This window comes from Equus przewalskii, chromosome 27 (genome assembly GCF_037783145.1).
Source record: "Equus przewalskii isolate Varuska chromosome 27, EquPr2, whole genome shotgun sequence".
Lineage (NCBI taxonomy): Eukaryota > Metazoa > Chordata > Mammalia > Perissodactyla > Equidae > Equus > Equus przewalskii.
This window is the reverse complement of record NC_091857.1, coordinates 8111938-8126398: the sequence shown is the minus strand read 5'-3', so window position 1 is coordinate 8126398 and position 14461 is coordinate 8111938. Positions and strand designations below refer to the sequence as shown.

Here is a 14461-nt window from a genome sequence, read left to right as displayed (position 1 = left end):
ATTGTTTTCTAAGGTGTTAATCAAAACACTGTACTAGCCATTTAGAAAAACCAGGTTATTTTTAATTTAATTTTTAAAAACGTATTTGAAAGTTTGTCCTTTGCCCCTTAAAATTAAAGATCACAACATTTTCAATTACGCTTTCACCTCCAATACTTCTATCAATAAACAAAATGTAAAAGAAAATGAAGAAACACCATAAACAAAGATAATGTGAAAAAAATTGGGGCCGGCCCCGTGGTGGCCCAGTGGTTAAGTTCTCGAGCTCCACTTCTGTGGCCCAGGGTTTTGCTGGTTTGGATCCTGGCCGCGGACATGGCACTGCTCATCAGGCCACACTGAGGTGGTGTCCCACATGCCACAACTAGAAGGACCCACAACTAAAATATACAACTATGTACTGGGGGGACTTGGGGAGAAAAAAGCAGAAAAAAAACAAAAAAAAGAGATTGGCAACAGTTGTTAGCTCAGGCGCCAACCTCTAAAAACAAAAAAGTAGAAATGCATTGTAGGCTATTAGATAAGATACATGTCATGGTAGAAAAAAATGATGAAAAATAATTAAGATCATATATGGGTATATTTACCCAAATTCATAAGCATGTAACAGAACTGAGTTAAAAATCTAAAGAAATGCCTCAAACGAGAAAAGTACAAGGTTGGAAACTATAGGGGGCAAAGAAAGGTGGATTGCAGACCCTGGAAGAAAGCTAAAATGAACAACGACAGACCCATGCACACAGGGACACCTAACATACAACAGAGGTGGCATTACAAGTCACTGAGTAAAGGACACGGTTAATAAGTGGTGCAAGGACATTCAGTTATTCTTATGAAAAAAATGAAATAGATCTCTACTTAATAATATGCCCAAGAATTATCTGAATATAGATTAATGTTTAAACATGATAGGCAAAAATGTAAAATGCTCAGAAAAAAATACAAGGAAATACATTTATAATCTTGGGTTTAAAAAGTGTTTTCTAAACAAAATACAAAAAAACTTTCACAAACCATTAAGAAAAAGTCCGATAAATTTGACTGTTAAAATTATAAACTTATCTTCATAGATAGATGGATGGATAGACAGACAATGACAAGACAAGCTACCAACTGGGAGAATATATTTGTAATGAAAATGCCGAGAGAGACCATCCAAAATATATGCAGAACATCTATAAGCCAATGAGAAAAAGAAAACAAACCAATAGAAAAAGAGACAAAGACAGTCAGCCAATAAACAGATATGACGATGCTCAAGCTCACTCATAATCAGGGAAACAAAAATTAAAACAAGATGAAATGCCATTTCCCACCCATTGGATTAGCAAAAATTAAAAGTTTGAAAATATCAAGTAATCAGCAAGGACATAAAATAACACTGCAGCTGAGGGTATAAATTGGTGAAACAATTTGGCCTTTTATAGCAAAGCTGGATTAACTCCAAGGCCCAACAGTTCTGCTCCGAGGTAGTAACCTAGAGAAATTCTCACAAACGTGCACAAGAAAGCATTCAAAAATGTTCGCTGAAGAATTGTTTGCAATAGCAAAAAATAGAAGCTATCAAAATTTAAATCAGCTACAAAATGGGTAAATATGTTGTGGTATAATTAAACAACAGGATGCTATACAATGATATAAAGTGAATGGATTAGAGTGAATATATCAATATATACAAATAGCTGAAACATGAAAGTTAATTTTAAAGGGGTCTTGAATACCATTTATATTAAGCTCAAGAAATATGAAAAATAGTAATATATAATACTTATGGATACACATGTATGTAGTAAAAATATCAAAAAAGAAATGAAAATGTTAAGCATCAAATCCTATGGGTGATTTCCACTAGGTAGAAGAAAGGGAACACAGGAAGCTTCAATAAGATCTGTAACATTTTATTTCTTAAGGTAGGTCATGTATACAGAGATGCTTATTACGTTATTCCCTGGTTGTTTATGCATAAAATATTTCATGGTTCTAAAAAAACATTAAGCAGCTCTGTGATGCTATGCACTCAGTGTTGTGACGTTAGATTCTCAAGCGAGGAGATTACAAAAGCCTCAGGAAGCTTGCTCCGTGCCACGATTTCCTTCCTTACACACAACTCTTTCACCCCATCAGCTCTAAGGATCTTCACTCCCAGCCAGTCTGAACGTTGGGGGGAGAGTCGGGTAAGAAACAATATTTAATTAAATGTCCTTCTAAACGTTCCCCTGCTCCCCATCATGAGGACAACGTGAACATGTCTAAAGGTGGTTTACCTTCCGGAGCAGCTCCACGGGCCCTGTGTTGTTACACTCTCCTGCTCCTGAAATCTCAAATACATCTCACCTATACATGGTGTGACATTCCTTTACCAAAGCAAAGAATTTAGGGGATAATTAAGAGAGAAAATAAAGCTTGAAATATGAATATCTGGGTACTATAACACTTTATACATTTACTGACTTTCTTTCTAAGCTTATCACTTAAGACAATTAATAAGCTTAAGACAAGCAGCAGATCTTTTCCTGGTTAGTAAGATCTGAAAATAAAGGGTACAGTTCATTAGCTCATTCATTCATTCATTAAATGCATACTGAGTGCTTAATGCAGGACCTGCTCAACGCTAAATTCAAAATTATGTTCAGAATGACAGTCACATCTCTTCAAGAAAAAGTTAGAGTAACAGTGTACCAAAATGAATAGTAAAATTTATAATGTAGGATCCACTGAAAACTCAACTATAAACAAGATTTTGTTGCCTTGAAACTTCAATTATATGTGAAATTTACATACTCAGATGTTTTTTAAAAACTGTTTCAGTAATGTGAAAATCAATGTGTTTTTGAATATTAGTTTTTGAATATCAATTGAACTAGTTCTTCAGCTTGTAGTCACTTGTTTTAAGATCTATTTAAACAAATATCAATATTTGTATAAAGAAAAAATACTTTTACTGAATCACATTTTCCTTTTCTACCTTAGAGATCTAAATCTCCTAACGCATGCGTTGATTATTTGTAGTAATTCTACATTGTGAAAAAATCTCTTTTCTATCATCGTCAAGAGTTTCATTTTATTAGCACACCTCCACTTTATGGACACTCTGCTGACTTTCACTATAGGTACATTTTTCTTGCCAAACTCCAAGCTTCAAAGAAAGATTTAGAACATCCTCACATATCCCCCCAAAGAAAATCCATTCCACCAACCACAGTAAGGAATGTAGAGTATGCTAAAGATTTCATATGGGAGAGAGGGAGGAAGCGTTACAGGGCATCGTAAGAAACTTGAGATTTTTTCATTAGACAATTCTCTCCCCACGTAAATCCCTCTTCAGCCACACCACCACCAGTCTTTCACCTCTTTGAATCTTTCTCCAATTCCTGCTCAGCCCTAATTTTCCTCATTCTCCTTACTTTATTAGTGTTGCTTCTTTCCATTTAAAACATGGACACCAACAAAATACCCACTTCTACCGTACTGCGTGCATATGAAAAATTATTTCCAATAAAACCAGTTTCTCCCTAAAATGGGTTTCCCAAAATAGCTAATAAGAAAATGAGCTTTTCTCCATAGGATACTCATATCTAAGGCCCAGAAACAGAATAATCAAAAAAATCATTGGATTTGAACCTGTTCTTATAAACCTATTGTTAAACACTTAGTCAACAAAGAAGGAGCCATCGTTAAGGTATGCATAGGTACAGCTGCAGGAACCAACTGTGGAAGTCCCCCATTAAAAGTGAGCAAACAAAAATTCAATGTCAGATTATTGGTTTAAAAATACAAATTAAAAATGAATTTTTTGTTTTCGAATAAAGTTTGCTTTAGAAAAACATGGAAGGCAAAATAATACAAGGTGAAACACAAATTTTAGGGAAATTTATGTCTTGTGAAATAAGTCATGAGACTTTATTCCTAAATATAACTGAAAACAAAGAAATAATAAAAACAACAATAATAATGATAAACAGTTCTAAGCCATATTAGACTATATCTAAAGAGAACAGTTTTAGAACCAGACTACTCAAACATTTTTCATTTTAATTTTATATGACTTACATTCTGAGTACACAAAACAGAATTAGTTTTAATTAAGTACTTAATGCAAATCGTTTGTATCCCTATGTAGGCCTCAGGATAGACCAAAACCTCCCATCACCACATGTGACAATTATCTGCTTCTCTATCAGGCACAGAAGCGCACATTGGGAGCTCTGTAGTTCGGTGGTTCTCAAACTTCAGCTCACGCCAGAACCACCTGGGCTTATGAAAGCAGCTTGCTGTGCCCCACCCTCAGAGTTTTTGATTCAGTAGGCCTGAAGTGTGGCCTGATAATGTGCATTTCTAACAAGTTCCCAGGCGATGTTGATACTACTGGCCTAGGGCCCACACTTTAGAAAGAACTGCCCGGTTCAATCGGTGTGTTCAGGTGTTCTCTACTCTTAGCTTTGTGGGTGATCTTCTAGATTAAATTAGATTTACAGATGACCAAGTCTTCTAAACCAATAGGTCAAGGAACTTCTGAAATAAAAAATATCATTTAATAATCCTTCAAGGCAAATAGTACATGAAATTTAGGATTTAGGATTTGGAAATGAATAGGGTTGTAAAGCCCAGAAGGATGACCAATGAGATCAAGATTACACAACAGATCTGAGATATTAAAGAATTTGAATGTATTAACGTGAGAGAACAAAAATTGACAATCTGAACATGAAAAGATAGCATATGAAGACCAATACTCAATATACTGTTTTTAATGTCTATAGAGAATATTTTCTAGAATATTCTCACCAAGAGATAGCTTAGTTAAAGTGTATGGGCCACTGATCATAAAATGAATAAAAATTTGAAGGCTTTTACTTAGAAAAGTAATATTAAAATTTTTAAATGTTAACATATTAACTCATCTTCCTTTCTCTGCCTCGTTTCCTGCCATAACCTAGACATTGCTAGGTTGGAGGGTTAGGAATCCCCAAAAGAATGGGTGTTTATTATTCTGATTTTGGTAAAATGTTAATGTTTCCTGCTTGCATAAATTATTTTATTATAACATTTTCTAAGACATCTGATGTTTATCCAGTTAAGATCAGCTGACATATTTTTAAAGCAAACATTTTAATAGATATTTTATTATTAACAGGCTCAAATTCATCACATATTTGATAATGCAAAAGATGCTATTTGTCCACAGTCTCAAAACCAGCAGACAAAATTTAAATCAAGAAATGGAAAAGAAATGATGTGTGATGCGCAGTTTAATATGAACTGCAAACATACATTCGGCACAGCGATCAAACGTTAACTAAGGTCACTGCATCGGGCACACAAACTCTAGATTTATCCTAACCCAACAACCTTTCTTGTTCTACTGTAATAATTCTCACATAAAATTCTTAAATGTCAGCCTCTTTCAAATATTCTCAAACTCTTTAACTCACAGCAAAGTATTTCTCTTCATCAGCACTTAGCCACCTCATTTCTCTAGAATTTTTGAGTTTAATATAAAGTTTCCTTATGCATGGTTGAAATGGCTCCATCTTACTATACAGAGCCTTACACCTTTGATGCAGATGCCAATGTGCTGAAGAACATGGTCCACACTGGGGCCAACTGCTGCCACACACAGGCCTCACCAAGCAGAGAGGTAAGCTTCCTGGTGAATGCAGCAGGCAGGGTTAATATAAGGCAGTACTGGCCCATATGGCAGGTTTCACTCACTTTGCATCTGAGTGGACGTCCCTCACGTCATAACAGTTGTTAAATATTTGGAATATCACCTCCTTAAAGTAAGTCAATACCCTTCCCCAACATAAAATGTTATTTAATTGTTTCAAGGGTTTTTTGGTTTTGTTTTGGTTTTTTTTGAAACTGTATTATTTTATAACTAAGGAATCCACTTCTACGACTGTCAGGAAGCCCAGGCTGGATTAATAGTGATGAGTTCTGGAGGTCACTCCACTCCACTCTGGACTTTCTGGTTATCACCACTGTCCTATCTCCAGGTCAACTGAAAACCCAGAACTATGAGGCTTCAATCTCTGCCCTCCTATTCCTGGAAGGTGCCAAAGCCAACTATGTAGGAGGATTTTCCAGAGAAGACAACTTTGTCTTCCCAGAAGACAAATCCTCCACTTTGCTCTATGAGGCAGATAGCAACCCCAAACCACAGACAGGTTGGGACCTGCGCAGGCCTCAACTGTTCCCAGGTTTTTATCATGCAGAGTTTACACAGATTTATAATGCAAAGTCACCTTGTCAAGATGGAAGTTTGGGGACTTCTATCATGTAAAGAAGCATCCACTCTGTTCTCAAAAAATTATAACATCCGGAACTGGAACTTCCTATGGCATTGCCCTTACCCAGGGTGATGGGCGAACCACATAGCCTTTGGGGATGGAGGATGGAGGACAGCAGTCCTTCCGACATACACCCCTGTACTTTTTGATCTTCACCTCTTGTTCCCCTCCAGATAATTCTTCCCCTCAGTTGGGTACCTGGGAGTCATCCTTCTTCAACTTCTGCTCGCAGTTGGTACCCTGGGAATGACCTAAAGACCTCCAGCATTATTTCTTAGGGGAAAGTGCTCTTCACATCCATTAGTTTAAGTTAGCTGTGCTTTTCAAGACAAAATCTAGAGTATGTCAGAGGGCCACTAACTTCAGAACCAACAGGATACTAGCATCTCATTATTTTAAAGAACAATAGGGCTGAGTCCTGTGACATGTAGCTTTCTGGAAATAAGAGAACAAATCAAATAATCTAGAGCTTCTCTTATTAAACTGTTCTTAAAGGCATGCACAGAAGAAAAGGGCTCCATGATCAAAAACAGTGTGGAAATTGTGACCTTAAATTAACCATATTCCTTTATTATAGGAATAGTATTTATATTAATGATACTTTTTATGAAGGGGGTAATAAACGAATGTATGTAGTTGCTTGTGATTTCAAAAAGCATGAAAATATAATCCAAAAACAAACAGAAACAATCATACAAATGTGGAGGGAGAACACAGATTAGTAGTCTTCTAGGATTGTACCTTGTTATATTATGACTAGAGAACCAGGTAAACAAGGTGCAAAATTAGAAAATTTAATAAGTCAAAAAGTAGGCAACATAAGAAAAAAAATCCCTTAAAATGGAAACAAACTAAAATAAATGAACCTGTGTGATGGTATTTGCAGGTGGGGCTTTTGGGAGGTCATTAGGTCATGAGGGTAGAGCCCTCATGAGTGGGGTTAATGCCCTTATAAAAATAGACCCCAAAGAGATCCCTGCTCCCTTCCACCATGTGAGGACACAGAGAAAGACAGCCAACTATGAGCCAGGAAGATGGTCCTCACCAGGCACCGAATCTGCTGGTGCCTTGATCTTGGACTTCCCAGCCTCCAGAACTGTGAGAAATGAATTTCTTTTGTTTATAAGCCACCCAGTCTATGGTATTCTGTGTTGCAGCCCAAACAGACTAAGACAGAGATTATCTCTAGTTTTCCATATACTAAGAAATTTTCCTAATAAATATTTAAAAACTGATGTTACGAAGTCTTTGTACACAAATACTTGACTAAATCTCTTTGTTATCAATTATAAAAAATAATCTTATCAAGTAAAGGATATGATTTTAATTTATTTATGGTTCTAAACACAGATTAACAAACTACTTTCCGGATAAGCAGTTCCAGTTCGTACTCCCACCAGCAGCATATGAGAATGCTCAACTACCCATATCTTCATCAACATTGGGGATTATCATTTTAATAACAAGGCATGCCTGCCTTGCTCAACCAAGGTTCACTAAGAGAATTAAACCCTAATGCCCTAAGGATCCATTGTATGCAATAAATTAACTTCTCTTCAGTGCATCTAGTACAGTGTTCGCTATGTACCATACTTAGGAGAATTAAGAAAAAAGGCATTCAAATCGTTTTCTGTGTTCTGTGGTTCAGACGCGGAACCAGCAAGAGAAAAGTTGCCTCTCATTATTATCCTAGCTGTAACAGAAAGCTTTTCATACACAGTGTTTTCATTTCTTTTCAAAACAGGCTATAATTATAACTTCTGATTATTTTCTTTAATCCCATTGCTATTTGGGAGGAATTGGGTGGTGAATATTATATTTTCTTTTAAACTTTTTCATTTATTTCTAGCTTTACTGAAATCAATTTAATAACGTGGTGTACCTTATGGCCTAATACAGTGGTAACCAATCCAGTTATTTATTGATTAATCTATTTATTTTTAGCAGTATAAACCATTCAATTATCTCAAAATAGATTTTGTGGAAAATTCCAGCACAGAGACTGTATAAAACACGTAAATGCAGAGCTGCTCTGCTGGAAGTGCCCCTCCCCAGCTGGACCTCCGCCTCACCGCTTACTCTCCCTCTCAGAGCCCACCACTGGAAACGCAGTTCTAGAAAGTGCTTCAATGTATGATCTATCCTTGTAGATATTCCACAGATCCTTGACAACATGTAATTTCACTTGTTTTAAATTCTCCATTTATTTTTAGTTTACTTGATCCATTACAAGTTAAGAGAATATTAAATTCTATCATGACAATTAAGTCTGAAAATTTATCCAATTTCTAACAACTCTTGCCATCTATACTTGACCAAAAGTTAAATGTTATTTGGGACCTAAAGATAAGGCATCTATCTTTGCTGTGACATATATTATTGATCTCTATGCCATTTTACCTGGGTTTGTTTTTGGTCTGGATTTGACCACCCTTTTATTTTATAATATTTCAGTGACAGTAAAGCAGAGGAAAATTAATGGTTAAAGCTGGGAAGAGGTATGTTATTTGCTTAGAAAGAACACAGAAAAGGACAAAATAGAAAGGAGAAAGAATGAGAGAGAGGTACGAATGCAATATGGTGGATCATCAGAAGCAACAATGGCATCCTATGGGCCAAGGTGGCCCTCGAATATGTCTTACCTGGCAAGTACACTGAACTGTATCCCTCCATGTCAGCAACATCTGGGGCTGAGCAGAGGGCTCTCTCAGAGCACACACTCTAGTTCACTGTTATATGCTGTATCACTATCAACTGCAACTTAACTTATTTCTGACTTCCCTGGCTTCAGCACAGAATTAAGTTTAGAAACTCTTCTCTACCCGCTAAAATACAATCTTTCATCTTAAAAATATTCCACCTGAACCAGCCCCCTGGTGTGGGGGCATGTCAGGGGCCTGTCGTAATCAGGAAAGCAACTATATAGGTTTCCTTCCACCCTATAGCCACCTATGAAAATATATCAATGAAAGTAAAATAACATTTCTAACATGTCGAGCAATGCAACAGAAATAAACCCATGTGTCCATGGTCAATTAATGTTAGACAAGGATGACCATTCAGTGATCTTTCCCCAGCATTCAATGGGGAAAGAATAGTCTTTTCAACAAATAGTGCTATGACAACTGGATCTCCACATACAAAAGAATAAATTTGGACCTCTACCTCAAAACATAACAAAACTAACTCAAAATGGATCAAAGACTTAAATGTAAGAGCTAAAACTATAAAACTCTTAGAAGAAAACACACGGTCAGCATTTGTGACCTCAGTTCTTAAATATGGCAACACAAGTACAAGTAACAAAAGAAAAAAACGATAAATTAGGCTTCTTCAAAATTAAACATTTTGTGTGTCAAAGGACACTATCGAGAAAGTGAAAAGACAACCCACGGAATAGAAGAAAATATTTGGAAATCATATATCTGATAAGGGACTTAAGTCTAGAATATACAAAGAACGTTTACAACTCAATAATAAAAAGACAATCCAATTTTTAAAATGAGCAAAGGATCTGAATAGACATTTTTACAAAGAAATTGTAGAAATGGCCAGTAAGTATGTGAAAAGATGCTCAACCTCATTAATCATTTGGAAAATGCAAATCAAAACCTCATTCACATTAGGATGGCAATAGTCAAAAAGATGGATAATAATTGTGGGCAAGGATGTGGAGTAATTGGAAAACTCATTCAATGCTGGTGGGAATGTAAAACACTGCAGCCACCTTGGAAAACAATCTGGAAGTTCCTCAAAAGCTAAAGATTGAATTACCATTTGACGCAGCAATTCCACTCCTAGTTAAATACCAAAGAGAAATGAAAACATATGTCCACATGAAAACCTGTGTATGAATATTCATAGCAGCATTGCTCATAATAGTCAGAAGTTTTAGTAAAAATAACATAAATGTCCATCAACTAATAAATGGATAAACGAAATGTTGCATATCCATCCAACAGAATATTACTTGGCCATAAAAAGGAATAAAGTACTCAGACATGATACAACATGGATGGACCTTGAAAACATTACATTAAGTGAAAGAAGTGAGTCACAAAAGACCACATATTATGTGATTCCATTTATATGAAACATCCAGGATAGGTAAATTCATAGACACAGAAAGTAGATAAGTGGTTGCCTAGGGCTAGTGGAAGATGGGAAGATCGTGGGATGATAGCTACAGGGTACCCGGTTTCTTTTGGGGTGATGAAAGTGTTCTAAAATTGACTGTGGCTATGGTTGCACAGCTCTGTTTTTAGTATGCTAAAAACCATGGAATTACACTTTAAAGAGATAAGCTGTATGGTATGTGAATTATATCTCAATTATATCCCAAAGCCATTAAAAATTTTTAAAAAGTCAGCTAGCCTTTAACTGTTCACTTCTACTGAGTTTTTGCCCTAGACTAGGATCAGTTTCTATCAGAGCTATCAAAAAGGAAAAGACCACCTAGGGAGACATATACAAAAATTTAATGCTGAGAAGACAGCTTGGTCACTAAGTAGAATAAAGAGCCAAGTTGGCTAGCAAAGACTTCTTCGAAGAGAAAATGATTAAATGTTTCAAGGCTTTGCAAAGGTACAACAATTTGACCACATTAGAAGCTGGGGAAAAAAACAGGCTTTTAAGCAAAGAAAAATATATATCTCCTACTCTGGAGCCCAGATTAGTAGTAGCTTTATGGGTGATTATCAACATAAGCATCCCAAGCTGCTGCTACTGATGTTAACTACCATGTACTATAGAAGAGTCTTACAAGGAAAGAAATCATCTAAAAATTATCAAACGATCCATTCCCTTAAGAAAAAAAAATGGTTTGAGTAGAGGCTGTCTCAAAACTATTCCATACAGGAATGGAGAGTTTTATTACAATAGAAGTAATAAAAGTCATTACAATAACAAAAAATAGGATGACCTGGTGACATGATGGCTGCAGTAGTAGTTATGGATTGTCCTTAGTGCTTGACATTCAATATCTAACACAATTATCTCAAAAGTCCTATAAAGCAGTACAAATTTCATTTGATGTATGAGGAAACAGGCTCAAAGGGAGAGAGCAATAAAGGTAAAGTCCCACAGCTCTTAAGTGACAGAGCTAGGATTTGAATTCATGTTAATCTGACTCCTGCTTCTGTCTGTGTGTGCGCTTACCCTCCAGGACACACATAAACAATCCAGACCCAGTCCAGCATCTATCTACATGAGAAATGCATATAATTCATATCGGGCTCTTACCTAAATTTTATGTTATAGCTATTCTTGTGGAATCTTACGCTTTAGGAGGCAAATTTTGCATGTGGATTTTTTTTTAAAAGAAAATTCTGTTTGCAAACCTTGAAAATGTTAGGCGGGTCTGTGGCAGTTAACCAGAGAAAGAGCTACATACATCTGTCAAACACAGGGCACCCAGGACCACAATGCCCGGACAAGTCACCATTACCAGCCAAGTAAGTGAAGAAGCATGATTCAGGCTGCTCCCTGGACACGCAACCTTACGTGTCAGCAAGAGTTTCATTAGTGTTCACAATATGCCTCGCACTAACTTTAGTGTTATGGCTTTACGGAGAATAACAACAAAAGTAAAAGTGAGTAGCAGCAAGACAGACAGAGAGAGAGAAGAAGAGAAAAAGAGACAGAAAAATAAAATAGACTCTACTGAGTAGCTTCTGGTATGTCCACAGAGAGGTAAATATATATATTCCTTTCCTTGCAGGGAAAAACTGTGTTATCTACTTAACAGAGAAAACTGGAGTCAGTGGATAAGAACTCCCTCAGCGCCTGCTTTCAAACCTATAAAGGACACCTGCAGCCATCTTTACCTCCTTCCTGTTAGCATGTGAGGAAGAGGGTTTTGTGTTTTTCTCTTGTTCAAGACTAATTTCTTGATTCCATTCTTTTTGTTTGTTTTCAATTATCATCTCATGTTCTGAGGTTTTCAAACATTCTCTCTCTTCAGCCTCTTTACTCTCAGCATTAAAATATGATGAATTGATGTATTTGCTAATTATGAAATAGCATCAATGCCAATGAAGAAAACTTCTCTTTTTTCAAGTCACCGTCTGGTTCTCCCGCCTTTGACAGCCTAATTTCTTGACTGCTATTTCCACTTCCTCCTATCTCTTCAGCCCCTAAAATGTTTCTGAAACACTCTGGCAAAGGTCACCAGCGACCTCCAACTTTCCAATCCCAACTGTTCTTTTCAGATTTCAATTTACATGAGCTTTCAGTGGCATTTAAAACTTCTGGTCTCTCTTTCTTGGGCATCAAAAAAAGAGTGAGTGACACCCATCTCAGTTGGTGCCCTTGAATCACAACAGTGAAGATGAAGAGAAAAAAGACAACACATTTGAAAGCTATTTCAGAGTTAAAATTGCTAAGAGGCAGTGTTTGGTTACTCGGGATGACAGACAGTGAGAACTTCCTGCCTGGGTAGTTCCTAGCAGGATCTGGAACAACAGGAGAGGATTCAAAGGAACTGAAGTGGTCAACACCATCTATTACTGTAGAAAGGTCAGGTAAGGAAAAAATATCTCAATCGAGGAGGGGAGGTTAAATGGAGAGTGCATGTGCATAACAGTATTATTGTTTCTCCACCACTATTTTTTCTTATTGCAAAAGAAATGTGTGTTCAGTGTAGAATAAAAAAATATATAATTAAAAAAAAAACCTCTAAAGCACTCATAAACCCAACACTTCTTTTTGCTAATACCGTAGTACAAAATTTTCTTTTTTTTTTTTACTATCTAGATATTTATATGCATATACATACGTTTCCATAATATGAATTATATATAAAAGTATATCTATGTACACACTTTTTTAAACTTAGTTTTGTAAACTTTTCCACATGCTACACGGTCAGTCAGCATTAGCCCTGTCAGTACACATTCCTTTATGATAGTAGTTTCAACATGGCTGCTTTTAAAAGTTAGAAATCACTAGACTCCACCTCAGATCCTTGAATCAGATCCTGGAGTGGATCGAGACTTTTATAAAGCTCCCTAATTTTTCGCTATGCACACTCATGTTTGGTAACCAATGATCTACAGTACCATTCTAGAAATCTGACATAGAATTAAGGGAGGGATGTTCTTTAGTTTTCCAATATCTTTAAGGGAGGGGGAAGATATGAGCAACTTTACATGTGGAGAGAAAGGAAGCAGCAGGGGGGGAGGCAGACAGGAGAAGCAGAGGTGAACAGATTTACCTTATTAAGGAAAAAAGAGAAAGGGATTCAATGTATGGAGTCGTGACACCAATTTCTTCCACTAACTTTTGAAAGCACGTGGAAAAGATGAATATACATATACAGAGATCTTTTTAGGGAAACAGTTTGGAAGCTGAAATTTTCCTTTCTGCTGGCTTCTATTTTCTCTGAAAAGTAAGAGCAAGTATTTTTCTAACAGACAATGTGGAGGCAGCGAAATAAGGGGTTCTGAAGGGAGAGAGGAAATGGAAATAGCTGTGGAGGATGTAAAAAAGAGCTGACCAGGGGGTGTGCAAATGAGTTCTGTGGTGTGCTAATGCCATGAACCTGTAGAAACAGCAGTTCACATGGCTGTGTGATTTTCCTCACAGTGCCTAGAAGCTGTCTAAGAGCAGAGAAATTAGACAATCTGATGTGACCAGCACCGCAGATTTACAAGGTGAGTGTGGTAGAAGGCCAAGGGTCAAAAGAGATGAGACTTTCAGGAAGGGAGCAGTTGCAGAGCTTAGAGCAAGGGGTCTAGAGATCAAAGAGACACAGTCACATCAGAAAGCAGCATGGCTTAAGAGGTCTCACTCTGTCCAGAAGAACTGGTCTCATGGAGTTTAGAACAGGAAAATACTGCTAGAGCAATCTTTGTACCTTTACACAATAAATTTGGATAATGCTTTGCAACAATTCCCCATCTCTCATCAGAACCCTCATTGTCCATCAAAAAAATCTTCATGCTACCGCATCACCTTCCCTAGGCATATGAAGACCTCTAAAAAACAGAGCCACCCTAGCAGATCCATAAACACAGGGGTGAGAGATAAATGCTTACTGTTGTTCCACACTGAGTTTGGGACAGTGTGTTACACAGCACTACCGTGGCAACAGCTGACTTGTGCACCAAGTGAGAGTGAGCTCTCTGCCTCTGGCATTCCCACAAGTAGCCTAAATCTGTGTCTAGTACAGC

The 14461-nt window shown here is 36.8% G+C and overlaps 1 protein-coding gene across 1 annotated transcript in view; it reads right to left on the bottom strand.

The window, feature by feature from the left end:
* The window catches only part of GBE1 (1,4-alpha-glucan branching enzyme 1), a 246641-nt gene that overhangs the window by 164752 nt on the left and 67428 nt on the right, over positions 1-14461 (bottom strand). The gene's annotated exons all lie outside the window — the stretch shown is intronic.